General features: G+C 38.8%; 1 protein-coding gene and 1 long non-coding RNA gene across 2 annotated transcripts in view; both read left to right on the top strand.

Moving 5' to 3' along the window:
• The first annotated feature begins 2424 nt into the window (after nt 1-2424).
• Nucleotides 2425-4312, top strand: LOC139127719 (uncharacterized). The gene is made up of 2 exons (XR_011551093.1): nt 2425-3107; nt 3417-4312. It is a non-coding gene; the product is annotated as an uncharacterized lncRNA (long non-coding RNA).
• An 8244-nt stretch (nt 4313-12556) lies between these two features.
• LOC139127702 (uncharacterized) overlaps nt 12557-16440 on the top strand; it is a 34153-nt gene continuing 30269 nt past the window's right edge. Inside the window, exon 1 of the mRNA XM_070693597.1 lies at nt 12557-12737. The gene's annotated coding sequence lies outside the window, so the exon portion shown is untranslated. The remainder of the gene's footprint in view (nt 12738-16440) is intronic.

The following is a 16440-nucleotide window of genomic DNA, read 5'->3' as shown; positions in this document are numbered from 1 at the left end:
GGTTATGTTTCGATGTCAAGATCAGAGTTGAAAGTCCAAGCATGGGTAATTCCTTGCATTCTTGATACCTTGTGCTAGCTCTGGTTATCAAAGCACGTTTTCATTTGTGCCATTTCGAAGCAAAGTGAGTACAAGTATAGTAGTCTGTTCGAATCTTGATCGTAGGCTTGTAACACAAGGATACGATTTCTCATATATCTCTGGTGTTAGCATGCAGGCGGTTTTAAAATTCAGGGGTCTTTAAAATTCAGAGGTCAGACGAAACCAGGTCTTCATGACAGTTCGCCTCTGACTGTGTCTACATACATCAGTCATCATGATCGACCTCGACAGATTCAGCACTTTAGTGTTTGATTGTTATGGTCAAAAGCCGTACAAAGCTATACTGTGCTTGCTTTTGTATTCATGGCACTGCTTCAGTAACAAGGGTCGAAAATGCTCAAAGCATTATAAACCTGGTTGCATGGACACTCCGGCGCATCTCTCTTAGTGTGCTATGGCTGTGACTTCTAAGTTTTCCCAGTGGTTTATCATCTTTCTATGCTATCGCCAACTAATTTAAGTTGTCTAATCAAATATTTTTGCAGAATCTGCATTTGGAGTATGCTAGTCACCATGTGTCACCTGGTTGCACGGACACTCTGGTGCATCTCTCTTACTGTGCTAAGGCTGTGACTTCTAAGTTTTCTCATTGGTTTTCATCTTTCTATGCTATCACTAATTGATTTAAGTTGTCTAATTAAATTATTTGCAGGAACTGCATTTTTAGTATGCTGAGTCACCATATGTGTCACCTGGTTGCACGGACACTCTGGTGCATCTCTCTTACTGTGCTAAGGCTGTGACTTCTAAGTTTTCTCATTGGTTTTCATCTTTCTATGCTATCGCCAACTGATTTAAGTTGTCTAATCTAAATATTTTGCAGGAACTGCATTTTTAGTATGCTGAGTCACCATGTGTCACCTGGTTGCACGGACACTCTGGTGCATCTCTCTTACTGTGCTAAGGCTGTGACTTCTAAGTTTTCCCATTGGTTTTCATCTTTCTATGCTATTGCCAACTGATTAAGGTTGTCTAATCAAATTTTTTTGCAGAATCTGCATTTTTAGTATGCTGAGTCACCATGTGTCACCTGGTTGCACGGACACTCTGGTGCATCTCTCTTACTGTGCTAAGGCTGTGACTTCTAAGTTTACTCATTTGTTTTCATCTTTCTATGCTATCACTAATTGATTTAAGTTGTCTAATTAAATTATTTGCAGAATCTGCATTTTGAGTATGCTGAGTCACCATGTGTCACCTGGTTGCACGGACACTCTGGTGCATCTCTCTTACTGTGCTAAGGCTGTGACTTCTAAGTTTACTCATTTGTTTTCATCTTTCTATGCTATCGCCAACTGATTTAAGTTGTCTAATCTAAATATTTTGCAGGAACTGCATTTTTAGTATGCTGAGTCACCATGTGTCACCTGGTTGCACGGACACTCTGGTGCATCTCTCTTACTGTGCTAATGCTGTGACTTCTATCTAAGTTTTCTCATTGGTTTTCATCTTTCTATGCTATCACTAATTGATTTAAGTTGTCTAATTAAATTATTTGCAGGAACTGCATTTTTAGTATGCTGAGTCACCATGTGTCACCTGGTTGCACGGACACTCTGGTGCATCTCTCTTACTGTGCTAAGGCTGTGACTGCTAAGTTTTCTCATTGGTTTTCATCTGTCTATGCTATCGCCAACTGATTTAAGTTGTCTAATCTAAATTTTTTGCAGGAACTGCATTTTTAGTATGCTGAGTCACCATGTGTCACCTGGTTGCACGGACACTCTGGTGCATCTCTCTTACTGTGCTAAGGCTGTGACTTCTAAGTTTTCTCATTGGTTTTCATCTTTCTATGCTATCGCCAACTGATTTAAGTTGTCTAATCTAAATATTTTGCAGGAACTGCATTTTTAGTATGCTGAGTCACCATGTGTCACCTGGTTGCACGGACACTCTGGTGCATCTCTCTTACTGTGCTAAGGCTGTGACTTCTAAGTTTTCTCATTGGTTTTGCTCTTTTTATACTATTACAAAGTGATTCAAAATCAAAATTTTATGCAGTCGTCTGCTTTAGGAGTATGCTGAGTCACAATGTGTCACCTGGTTGCACGGAGTCATGTGGTACATCTCTCTTTCCCTTATAAGGCTTTGTCATCTAAGTTTCTCCTATGTTTTGCTCTTTTCATGCTATTAAAAGTGATTCAAGTTTTCAATAAAAATTTTATGCAGGAATCTGCTGTTAGATCATGCTGAGTCAGAATGTGTCACCTGGTTGCACAGAGACTTTGCAGTGGTATAAAACTTGCTAATTAAGGGGCGCTGCACCCAACACAGGGTATTTTGCACCAAAATCACTTTTTTGTAGACATTCATTTAATTGAATGAAATTGTTAACCCAAGATTAAATATTATTATTTTGGTTCATCTTCAAGGCTGTCAAGCAGTCGTAGGTTGCTTGATAAAGAAGTGTTAATTTTTGCAAATGTTTGCAAATCACCCAATTTCCTGGCTTCACTATTCTTCCAAGTTCAAGATTTCCAAACAATTTAACTCCATACTGACTTGGTCAAACTTTCTTAAATTTTCACATTATTTTCTTTAAATGTTGTTAAACAAAACATTTTTTGATTGGCAATAAAGTTCTTACATTTTGAATAAGAGGCATTTTAATTTGTATGAGGGTCATGTACTGTAAAATATGTTCAGATGTAACCTGCCAAAAGAAGGAAATGACGACCATGTTAAAAGTGATATTTTATTCAAATCATATGTGTCACTGCCCATTTGGGGCAACTGTTGTCAGCTCCACTTATACATAACCATTGCAAGACTAATATCATTTTTATATGCAAAGTAAAACATAAACTGTGTCTTTTGAAGGTTTATGGCATGTCTGTTGAAAACAGAGAGTATTAAAAAAGAATACTTTTTAATATGAAACGTCTGTTAACAGTGTTTATTCATTCTGATGTAATAATGGATTTCTGTTTGTTTTGACAGTATCTTTGAATGATATGACACTGCCTTAACAACAGATGGAAGAGGAATGTGAAAGAAACGTCAATGTAAGTAGGGTATTATGTTCATATGTTGCTACTCACATTGGTGTACCATTTTGTAGTGACAACTTGAGCTGTATCCTGTGAATGGTTTTGGGATAATTGTGTAAGTTATTATATTACAACTCTCAAAAATTTAGAGGGCCTGTAATGCTGACTTTTGATATTATTTTCATTATTTATATTTGTCCACTGTAAGTTGTTATTTTACTACAAAAAGATTGCTAAAAAATCAATATTTAGCTTGTCAGCATAGCATTTGAAATATACAAAAATGTATTAATATATATCTATATTTCTATTTTTCTCACTCAGGTTTGTTGTAGACTACATCACAATTGTGTTTTGGAGGAGGCTGAAGTTTACCTGATGTCAAGGAAAAGAATGGTTATGCTTGAAGAAGCAAATAAACTCTAGTATTGCCACAGAAATCTAAAGATACTGTTCTGCAGGGATAACCTTATTGACATTTGTTCATATTGTTATGAAATATTTTAAAACTTAAATTTTAAGGCAATTATTGTCATATTTAACCAAAAATGTCATTCAAAAGTTCTGGTCAGACACATTAATATTGATTATACATGTCCCTTAGGATGGCAGCAATAAGATTTTGTAAAATCGTGCCAAGATATGCAACTTTGTATTTTTGAGATTATTTTTGTCACTGTAGATCTATTTTTTTCTTCAAAACTCCTTGTCAGACTTTTGATATTCAGTATACAGGTCCTTAGGATGACTTAAGTCAGATATTTTTATACAGTGAGAAAATGCAAAATTTTGTATTTTTGGAGCAATTTTTGTCAATTTCGGTCAAAAAGTGCTTTTGTCTCATTGGTGTTTATCTGATAGCTTTGTATTTTCTTATAAAAATCCCTGGAGACTACCTAAGCCAAATCATTTTTCAAACTGGGGGAACCAATGATTTTTTGTTTTTGGAGCCAATATATTAGTCCGCAAGCTTGAATGACCTATTCCAACCCTGAATACCTTGTAAATCAATTTTGAAGACACTGAAAATAATGTAGTTTTATTTGATGCCAATTTGTTGTGAATATGATCTAGAAAAAAGTTGTGAGCTTATGTTTTATGTAGTGGATCAACTTTAGCAAATATTTCATGGAGGAAACCCCATACACTGATGAGGGATTTCAATCCACAAGAAGGCATATGGCAAGATGCACCATACCAATAAAACAGACTCCAGTTTATTTGTATCAGTTCCAATCATTTTGTTACATAAACAAAAACCTGTCATGGTATTACTTAATTAAGTAAATCTTCACAAAGATGAAGGCAGCTGAGTGAAATCATGTGTAGATTGAATAAGATGAGTGATGAATGATAATATCAGGTAACTTCACCACACAAACTTACTTACACAAACAAACTTGTGTATAACTTAACTCTGAGTAAATCTTAACATTTCAAGCAAGGACCATCAAATTTTTACTGTTGATCTACAAAATTGAAAAGTGGCTGTTAAAACGGAATTCTGCCCATGAAAATTGAAAGTTCAAACTCTTTGCAAACACAATAGTATTTTGAGTGAATAAGTGGAAATAGGAATACCTCTTTTGTTTGTCAGATGGGAGCAATACTGTGCCCTTGGTGGTATATTTTTAAATGACTTGCAGAAATTGATATTGCTAACTGTTGTTTTGCCTGATTGAGGCACACACCTAGCTATCCTATGGATTCTCTTGAACATTATCACAGTACAGCTACATGAGCCACCAGGCCGCTGCTAATTGAAACGCCTATTTGTAGGGGTTTTAATGACTGCTAAGCTAGTACGAATTAGTAATGTAGATATTGTGAGTTCAAGCCCCATAAAATGCATCAGCAAGACTGCATCAAAGTTGACCATTTTTACTGTACATGTTGTTCACAAATTTAGTTCTAAGGCCATCAAGAATATTTTTATGGGTCTTTTAGAGTAATTTAACATAAAGGCCTGGGGGGGGGGGGGGTCAGAGGAATGTGAGGGTAGTCACTCAAAAAATTGAAAGCTACAAGGAGGTCGTTCAAAATTGGAGAGAAAGAAGGGGGTTGCTCAATTTACAAAATGAATTGAAATACCTCTCAGATTGCACCATTTCATCAATTTCTCAAAATTCTTAATACGACCCCCTGTCACTTCCTCTCCCCCTGGGGTGTTCTGACAGTTTTACTTAGTAAAAACAAATAGAAAACACCTAATATTGCACCAGACTGCATCATTGAACTCATTAATTTCTCAAATTTTCCGACGTGGCAGAGGGGACACGCCTCTCACACTTTTCCCCTGTGGGGTGTTCTAACAGTTTTACACAAATTGATAACATCTCTCATATTGCACCAGACTGCATTATTGCACACATCATCTCTCAAATTTTCAACATGAGAGGGTACAACTCCTCTGACACTGCCCCCCCCCCCCAGCATCCTGAATGTTCTCCTGTACTTTCAAATTCTGCCCTGTCAGATATCGTAGTGGAAACTTTGTCATGATACCCATCCAAATAATACTGTATGGTTAACAATACTATATGGTTGGATAGTGGTTACAGCATGAGCTTTTGTATCTACATTTTATTGTGACTTTGAATTTCTTTTTGCCGGTCACATCTTTTTCAACTGTCATGAGGTAACCGATGATATTCCAGCAGGATATGAAAGGTCTGTACTATTGCTGTATAAGTTTTGTAAATGTTACAAATACATGTCTTGGTATTTAACTGGTCTAAGTGGGGGGGGGAGAGGGGAGGGGAGGGATCAGTCAAAATTTCTGTGTTAGAGACTGGTTTACTCAAATGCTTTGGGGTTGGCATGGGGTTTACTCGAAATTTCAGAGTACTATGAAATTCCCCAGACTTCCCCCCCCCCCAAGGTCGTAAATAATTACGACTCCCTAAGTAAGATTTTTACCGCAGGAAAACGTTAATTTTATTCACTCTTCATCCTTTGTTAACCTTAGAAAGTTTGATTATGTAAAATTGTGTTGTTACTTGTTGTAATCTTGAATTGTTGAAATGAATAAAATCTTGGAAAGTAAAACATGATCCTGTGTCACTGTTGTTCCTGTCTTGTTTCACCATCAAAGAAAAAAAAGATTCTAATAAATTCACACCCAATTGCTCTACCAAAACAGAAAAATTATTGAAATTTTTCAGGCAAAAACACACGCCGTCTCACCAGTAATACTTGTAAGTTCAATGCAACTCTGCATAACAAGTTCGGACGAGAGAGGTGACCATAGAGGGCGAACGTCCTACTGGTACTCGTGTGACAGGCTTGCAACCACATGACATACTCCGGGTGCGCGCGTACTGGTCTACAGTACGGTTTGGGCAGTGTTGGGTGCGTTTGGATGCACTGTTCTTGACCCGAGAACAACCCGAACTACTTCGGTTAGCGGTCGGGAAAAGCCGAGGATTGTGAAACCTAGGAGCAGACGAGAACAAGATGGCGGCAAAGACGGAAAGTTCTGAAAGGTAAAAAGTTTCATAAAAGTTAAAATGTGCCAATGAACACGAATCAATCAGATGTGTTTGAAATTTTATTTTTCAAATTCTTGTCAAGAACCAGTTCAAAAATGACTTCATGTATTGCCTAGCTAGGTCCCATCCTTGGAATATTACGGCTGTAGTTCAGTAGTTGTAGCTTGTACCACAGTTACGAGTGGAGTGATACGTACCGGCCGCCGCGTACTATGCATATATGCATAGTACGCGGCGGCCGGTACGTATCACTCCACTCGTAACTGTGGCTTGTACGTTGATTTTCCATTGACAAAATATTTGCTTTTACAAGGCATTGTTTTATCTGCTGTCAACAATGCTCACCTACCGCCGTCTGTCTTCATTTTTGAAGCCGATTGCGCGAAAATATATTATATTTTTTTTGTATGTTCAAATCCCCAGTGATGATGAAATTGTCAATTTGGATGTTGTGTACAATTATAAAACGTATACAATACGAACTGGTCGGAATGCGGATAAAATTCAAAGTGGTGAGTAAAGTCAACACACTTTCATGATTTTTCAGTTCCTTCTTTATTTCTGTGGCTTCACTTGTTTCCTTGTAAGTTAGGGAAAATGATTCGCGCGGTGTCTTGTGTTGTGATACACCTTCGTCAGGGTATGTAAATCATTAATTTCAATTGAGTTATAGGCTATGATTTAATATTTTAGCAAACCATTTTTTTTTCATCAAGATTTTTTTTCATTTTTTTTGGTAAAAAAATTAGTGAGAAGAGTTTTCTGCTATATTGGCACAAGATGCTTCGCTGAACCCTGCTGAATGAAATAGTTCCCGATTATGGTTTGTTTGAGCTTGATGTGCTACCAAAATTATTGAGAAGTGGATATGCCAGAGCACACCCTCACCCTCAAGGCACTTCTATTGAAATTTCACATCAGAGTTCACGTTTTCCTGATTTTGTCCGCTTGATCTTTGACCCACATTGACATATTGCAAGTGATTGCCTCGCCTGAAACATACGGCAAGTTGACTACAAAGTTGCATATTCCCAAAAAATCATATACGGTAAAATGTTTTTCTGAATTTGATTGGAGACAATGACATGATAAGCTATTTTTTTTACAGTTATTTTGTTTTTGATATACAGCAAGAGTTGGGGATTTCAAAATGATTTATCAATCCCTTCCATGGTGATCTTTAATTATTGAATTGTACGAAAATATAGAACAGGGGAAAAAATAAAATTCTTGTTCCCCGGCATCTTGTGCCTATATCTAATGTGTTTTTGCCATTTGAGGGGCTCAGGTAACTCGTGACTAGAAGGTTTAGATTTAGATAGGGGAGAAAATCTTGAATCTCAAGGCAAATACATGATGTTGTAGCTGAAGGACAACGTTTGAAGTCGAGTCATTTATAGATCCGAGTCTTGCCGATTTTCACCTGGGTCATCAATTTCAAACTGTGGCCCGAAACCACAAAATGATACTTGCAGCTACACTAAATCATACTAAAGTGTCACCTTACGACCATTCATTCATTATGTATTGTGAAAGCATACCAAGCAATAAATGATCGATGTTTATTCAATATTTATCTCTAGGCACCCCTAAAAATTCAAGAAGATGCCAGACTTATTTCACATTATATTTGTACACTTGGTATTTCTGGATACACTGGTTTATTTCTAGTATCAATGATTATTGATGTCTACTTATTTTTGCCTACATTCAGTTGTATTCATTCACGAATATAGTATTTGATATTTATCATAACAAACGACACTCTTTGCTACAGCGTTTTCTGGTTCTTGAAGGTTCCATAAATTGTTTTGAGAGAGTGGAGTTGCCACAGCTAAAGAAAAGTGTCAGTGACTTGTGTTGAAGAATGAATTATGCAGAGGATGATGCGAGTCATTGATAAAGGAACGAGTCAAGTGTTGAATTTATGACCTGAAATGACACAGTGTTGAAAATTATAACTGTCAACAAACGACAGTACAAAGGTCTAGCCTGAATAGCTTCGTGGAAATGTGTCAGAACTTTCCCTCATTCAATATTTTCTTCATCATCGTTTCTTTTTTGTTCATTTTTGTGAGTTATATTTATACATGTAAGGCTGAAGCTTATAGGCCTAATACTTGATCAGTTGACAACTGATCAATTCATTAAAACCTATAGTAATTTTATGACAATGACTTTCTTTCATTATATTTTTGTTGGCATGTCCTGTCATTAAAACTAATGGTAACAAAATCTATATGTACACTCAGTAGGTAATCCAACCTACTAATTTTCCAAACCTATCATGAAACTTTCATTCATTTTATATGTTTTGCTTGAAATTCTACACAAAACTCACCATATTAGTACAAAGGTCTATCCTGGATTTTGTGATATGTGTCAGAACTTTCCCCCATTCAATCTTTGCTTCATCATGATGTTGTTTTTTGTGAGTTGTAATTTATATAACCTTTAATCAGTTGAAAAAGGATCAATTCATTAAAACCTAACTTAATGACTTTATATTTGTCGACTTGTCCTGTCATAAAAACTGATGGTAACAAAATCTACATATAGCCTACTCGTACTCAGTGGGTGATCCGACCCACCCATTTTCCAAACTCCTTATCCCGAAACTTCACTCGTTTTACAGGTTTTGATTCTACATAAAACTTACCGTATTTGTGAGATTTATGCATTAAAAAGTAAGACTGTATATTTTAGTTTCCTGAGATACCTGATATATATAAAGTCATCTGAAAATAGAGACAATAAACCGAATGGGTTTTATCGAATTTGATAGCCTACAACTCATAAGCGTTGTTAGCCTATAAAAATAGACGCATATTTCTACTTTGAGATGAAAGTGTCAGTAAAGTGTTGTATCTCAATTATTTTGGAACATTTTTGAATAGAAAACATGCAATTACCACCATCCGTCATCGTTCGAAAGCGGTTTGGCAGATATGGATGCAAAGTATCGGACAGGGCCTCACACTCTCAGCTAGACTCTCCACAGTCGCTGTGCCTTGTTTTGTGCGCGCCCACGATGGGCCTGCATTCGAAGGCTACGCTGTGCGGCTGTGAGCACGCGCTGCCAGACACAGCGACTGTCAGTTTTGCAAGGGTATGAATATTCATAAGGGTACTGACCTCAAAAGAAACACCTATCTAACTGAGCGGAGAGAATATATACAAGTAGCTGGTAGACCTATATACGCGGTATGTTTTATTTTTAATTTTAATTTTATTTGGCTATGGTACTTGTCATTTTTTTTATTTAACGGATGTGTGGAGTTCTATAAAGTACCCGGATCAGGCAGAAATCCGACCGGTCGCTTGCAAGAACGTCCAGAACCTGGGATTCGCGTCGCGTCTCTGAGGGCGCGCGCGTGTTCCAACAGGGAAGAACGCGAATCGCAGGGTCTCTGCCAGACTAACTCTCAGCCTTCGATAGACTTTTTAGCCAGGCAACACGGCGGCGCTGCGAGTACCACTGACGACTATGGGCCGGGTGGTCTATGCTGACTTCCTTCATCACCTCCAGTGGGTCAAACATGGCCATGGTGCAATGCAATGCTTTACGATAAGCACAGTGTGTGAACTAAATCAGAAAGCAAGTTTGATAGATTGTTTATCAAAGCTATAAAAAACGATATCCGACCATTCTCAGGACTCATTTCTTTGACAACGAAAGATGTCCATCAAATGTTATCGGGGCCACAGGTAAGCTTACGCATGGGTGCAGCGTTGCTTCAGTTGGATAGTCGATCGAAGGCCCTGGATCAAAGTTTGAGGCCGAACCTCGGGACTGACTTGTGTAAAGCAGTACCGAGGTTCGGCCTTCGGCCTCCACACTTTCAATCGACTATCAAGCAACCGTGACGCTCACCACCTGCACCTGTGATCGATATCAGCTCACTTCACTACTAGATTCTAGAAACGCGTACAATCTACGGTACACGCGTACTGTACATGTCAGACCAGTCAGCAAGTTAGAAAATATTTGTGAAAATGCAAAGATATAATCGTATTGGATAATAATGCATTTTGTGTCAGAATTTCAAAACTTCAGTAGTCTATGAAAGCCGACACGCGACGGTAGAACTGCGTATGTATCCCCCCACCGCGCCCCTAGCTAGCTCGGCTGCCCCGTTGAACACCTGGGGCGCGTTCGATTAATACGATCATGATCGTGATTGGCCAATCATGATTGTGATCGTGCGTTCGAATACGCCCAATAACAATCATGATTGACAATCACAGCAATCATGCCCCAGGGCGTGATTGGTGTGATTACAAGATGGCAGACAACACAGCCACCGGTCCTGAAAGCAGAATTGAAACGGCGGTAATTTTAAAGTTCCAGAGAGTAAAATTTGATTTTTAAAGCAAGATTTTTAAGCGAATTTAGTCTTAAGATGCCGGTTTAATCGCCTCTGTTATTGAAAAATAAAATACTTTTATTTACAACGAAATTTGAAAAAAAAATATTTATTTGTTCCGAACACAGTGCAGGCTAGTAGGCACACACTACCGAGTATTGGAGTACATGCAGACTCTGCTACCTCCATGATGCAGTAGTACAATAAACTATTCCAAACGTTTACCGATAAACTTGTAGGCATCGCTATGTATGCTACAGCTCTGTGCTGCGCAGAAATGAGTCAACACTGAGGGCAACTGAAATCATGATCGTGATTGCCAGTTTTACTTACAACCTCGATTTCGATAATAATGTCATATGTATCATAATCATGATCGTGCAAATCGAACGCACCCCTGACCTCAGCAGGTCCACCGGGTCAGTAAACTTGTGATGTTTGGCGCGCAGAATACGAAAACTGCCCGCTTGTCCGTCTGCAAATTTATACATTTCCGCGCGTTACCTCTGTTGAGAGTTCGATGACTCCTATGGTTACACCACGCCAGGGGGCGCACACCGATACACTCGTAACATGTCGAGTTTTATACTTTTCGTCGTTAGGCGCAGGTAATTCTTCATTCAAACTGCGAAATATTGATAAACATACAAATTTGCAATATACCTTAGAGGTTAAATCAATCAAGATGTGCCAATTCTAAGCCATTTATTTCTTGTCCTTCTGCATCATGAAAGCACAGAACTGCATAGGGTAAGCGAAGGGGGTCACGTATCAATGGCGTTCGAAAATGGTGTCAGGCAGTAAATGGAAGAGCGTCACTCACGCGCTCGACCGACCGAGTAAAAAATACAGAAAAGTGCAATTTCTGCCGAAAATCGAAGAAATTAGCGCATGAAAATATTCTAAATTTAATGACATACAAATTAAGGGTTACCGACTCCAATTTTGTTTTGCAAAAATCGCGTTAATTAACCATTTACCACCGGAACCTCCAACGGGGGTGCCGACGACTGACGGAATAAATAGAATTTCATCTCTCTCGCGAGACTGAAACGGAGTTTAAAGAATCGCATTTTTAGTCAAATTTCGGGGATTTTTATCACACAATTTGTATACCACCATATTCCTGAAATCGTAGAGAACCTGGAGCCCCAGAATCACGCCGTTCTTCGACCTATAGCCCGAGAACGGGGCAAAATAAGAAACGAGATTACAATCGTGCACCGGCAAAAGATTTTACTATATAGGAGTAATAAGTCTGTGGAACTGATCATCACTGTGAAATTTATTTGTCCTAAAAATGTTGGTTTTGTGATATCAAAATTAAATTCAAAATTGAAAAAATTGTTGCTTTATTGTTGTTACTGTAGGAATAGAGATGTGAATGACCTTAGAAATGAAACGAATCATGGCAAAACATGATCCCAGGCAATATGACTCTGGGTCCAGCATACAACACTTACCTTTACTTCTATAAGAATAACAGTATTTATACTTGGGCAATTCCGTAAGTCAAAGTGAATGTAATTATTTTCAATAGATTCAAACCTTCTTGCTTGGCATCATGAAACAAGCTACAGCAAATGAAATCAACAAACCACCGGCAATGGAGCACCCAGCAACAACCTTCAACAACAAGTCAATGTGATGTACCAATAAGTCATGTCAGTGATAAAGCTGAAGCTGACCAACAAGTCATTGATACCCCTACAAAGTGGCCAAAGGGAGCAGCTACAGCTTTAGTTCAGTTATGGCTGAATATGGACGAAGAGTTTCATAAACACAAGGTACACAAGCTCACAAAATTAAATGTCATGTATACATATGCAAATAGTTATTCATGTATACTATAATATGTTTTTATCTGTCCATATATATCTAGTTATTTGTATGTATCACTGTTTATGTATAGTGTACACATATTTATTTAGTGTGTTTATCCATTTATCCATCTATCCTGCCATCCATTCATTCAAAATTAGCATATTCATACTTTAGAAATATTTTTGCCGTTCGAAATTCTGCTTATCATAAATCACTTGTCTGATTGATACTGTCAAAGTAAACTAGATGTTGTATATTTTTTGCTATTGTGAAAGAGGAAAAAATTATTTCACTTAATGGTTGATCAAATTAAAAGTTCAAGGTTATTGCTTTCTGGAATGTTCTGCATTCAGATTCCTAATGATGGAGATCTGGTTTCTGTGCAGTGTCTGTTAGGGACTGGTCAGTTTCTTCGGCCTTGGGGGGCCAGTGGATTCATGGGGGGGTCACCCTGTTTTTGACTTTGGTGATAGGGGGGTCACCATGTTTTTGAAATGCCCAATAGGGTGTGTCAGTGTGTTTTTGAATTTCGACACAGGCTCATCATTGCCTAGAATGCATCGTGTCAGCCACAGATTTCATCATTCAGTTGCATTTTTCCGTTCGCCCTTTGGGCGCATAACTTTAATAATCAGACATATTTTTCAGCACACCCAACTTTACCATATCAGGCATACATATAGCAGAGATATCTGTATGTTCAATATTTTTCAGCGTGCTCTTCGAGCGCATTACTTTAATATATCAGACATTTTTCAGCACGCCCTTCCTGTACATGACTATACAAGACATATACCGTATATCAGAGATATCAGGATGTTTCGTATTTTTCTCCACACCCTTCGAGCGCCATACTTTAATAAATCAGGGATATATGCCAGAGATATCTTGATGTTTGCTAAGTGAAAATGTACCGTTATAAAATCTGCATTTCATATGAAAAGCATGACAAATTCTTGATACTTTTCTGTTCTCTCTATGAGAATTCAGTATGAGAAAGCAACATAAAACAATATTTCACAATATTATTTGATACAGTGACTTATTTTAGAGATAGAAAAATTACAAGGTGGAATCTGTGTTTTATCACAGATGTGTTTTGTGATTACACCTAGCTATCTGCCTTCCTTACATCTTCACCGTGGTCCCCTTAGCCAATCGGCTCTTCTACCCATGACAGTTATCAATCCTCCTTCCCAGCCAATCAGCCACGTTTGCACACGACACTACATAATCAAGCCTTTGTCTCATCGCTCCCATTCATTCATTCATTCATTCATTCAGCCGCTGGGTTCATGCCATACCAGCTCAGTCATCATGTTTCCACCTGGGCTCGTACAGTTTACCTGTCCCCCAGGACCCCCTCCCCCAGGCCGTATCACCACCGCGGTGTTCCCCTGGGTGCGAGAACCCCTTTACTAACATCATTCTCAATTTCTTCCCTCCTTTTGGGGGTCACTTCAGTCATACTTCCTTCGTTTGGGCTTTGGATTCCATCCTGACCCCCATTTCTCGGGAATTCCACTCCTTTCCCACATTGCGGCCTCTCAGGATGGATTCATCATCAAGGTCATTCAGACCTTGACCCCAAGGTCACCTATGACCGTTGCTTGGTTGCTTGACTGAAGGGGCCCCTCTCCCATATATTTTGCTCATTTTATTGTAGGTTAGTTTGCTACTTCTTATTTTGACTGTTTTGTATTGTAAGTTTTGATAGTACTTAGTTTGAGATCTGCGAGGGCACTACCGGTAGTTCTATGCCCTTTACTGCTTTATATTTGCCGTTTCATCTTGGGCTTTATTCTATACTTTGTTGGCATTTACGTTCTCCTTTTTGCAATAAACCCTCCTGTCTTTCCTCAACTTAGCGGTGGTGTGTTCACAAAGTGGAATCTGTGTTTTATCACAGATGTGTTTTGTGATTACACCTAGCTATCTGCCTTCCTTACATCTTCACTGTCGTCCCCTTAGCCAATCGGCTCTTCTACCCATGACTGTTATCAATCCTCCTTCCCAGCCAATCAGCCACGTTTGCACACGACACTACATAATCAAGCTTTGTCTCATCGCTCCCATTCATTCCTTCGTTCATTCATTCAGCCGCTGGGTTCATGCCATACCAGCTCAGCCTATCCCACCACCATCCCCTGTCTCCTCCTCTCTTTTTCCCTTTCTTTCAAGTGTCCAGGCTTTGGATTCCATCCTGACCCCCATTTCTCGGGAATTCCACTCCTTTCCCACATTGCGGCCTCTCAGGATGGATTCATCATCAAGGTCATTCAGACCTTGACCCCAAGGTCACCTATGACCGTTGCTCGGTTGCTTGACTGAAGGGGCCCTCTCCCATATATTTTGCTCATTTTACTGTAGGTTAGTTTGCTACTTCTATTTTGACTGTTTGTATTGTAAGTTTGATAGTACTTAGTTTGAGATCTGCGAGGGCACTAGTTCTATGCCCTTTACTGCTTTATATTTGCCGTTTCATCTTGTGCTTTATTCTATACTTTGTAGGCATTTACGTTCTCCTTTTTTGCAATAAACCCTCCTGTCTTTCCTCAACTTAGCGGTGGTGTGTTCACAAAATATCTTTCGTTTTCATTGATGCAACTGTTTTCCTTTGTGTCTCAGGTTTTCTGTAGGATGATGCTTTTTTATGACCAAAATAACAGTTAAAAAGGCAGTTTTTGTCATATTAGCCGTGCGTTCATGGTTTCAATGTTACAAGAAAGGTCATCTCAGACACTGCACACATCAGATTTGGCTAAAATGCCTCTCTATGGCTGTTCAGGAGAGTTAATTTTATGGCTGGCAAGTCTTAACACCCATCAAAGTTTTGATTTACTGCTTTTTTTGCTCACGTGTTCACACAAGTGAGCATATGGTTTAGCCATGTCTGTCTGTGTGTGTGTGTGCCTGTATCCCCAATATCTCAAAAACGGCTGAACGGATTTCAGTCAAATTGGATACACATCTTCAGAATTCAAATGGCTAGAACTGAAAAGGTTTTGGTGGGCGTGGCTTGCATATTAATGAAGTTATCACAGTTTTAATTTTTGAACACCGTGGTGCGAAGCACAAAGGTGTCCTATGTCACCACAATGTCTGTGTGTGTGTCCGTCTGTCCGTCCGTCCGTCTGTCCGTCCGTCCGTCCGTCCGTCTGTCCGTCCGTCCGTAGACAGATTTTGTTCCACTCATAACTTAAGAACCCTTAGGTCCAATGTCATGCAATTTGGTATTTGGTATTAACATGATGAGACTTAGATCTGATTAGATTTTGGTGGGGTGGCTTATTAATTAATTGCTCATTTGCATATTTTATGACTTTTTTTTCGTTCACGCAGATATCTCAGAGACGCCTGGAGCGATTTCGTTCAAACTTGGTAAAAGGATAGTACTCAACCTCATACAGATGCAGGTTGATTTGTTTCACAATGCGATCAAATTTGGCCGTGTTAGAGGACTTTTTAGTTTTCACCTCCATAGACTCCCATGTATAAGGCAGTCCATAGACTCCCATGTATAAGGAAGTCCATAGACTCCCATGTATAAGGCAGTCCATAGACTCCCATGTATAAGGCAGTCCATAGACTCCCATGTATAAGGCAGTCCATAGACTCCCATGTATAAGGCAGTCCATAGACTCCCATGTATAAGGCCAAGAAAAA

The sequence above is a fragment of the Ptychodera flava genome, unplaced genomic scaffold (genome assembly GCF_041260155.1).
Source record: "Ptychodera flava strain L36383 unplaced genomic scaffold, AS_Pfla_20210202 Scaffold_35__1_contigs__length_1935909_pilon, whole genome shotgun sequence".
Taxonomy (NCBI): domain Eukaryota; kingdom Metazoa; phylum Hemichordata; class Enteropneusta; family Ptychoderidae; genus Ptychodera; species Ptychodera flava.
This window is presented reverse-complemented; position numbering and strand designations above follow the sequence as displayed.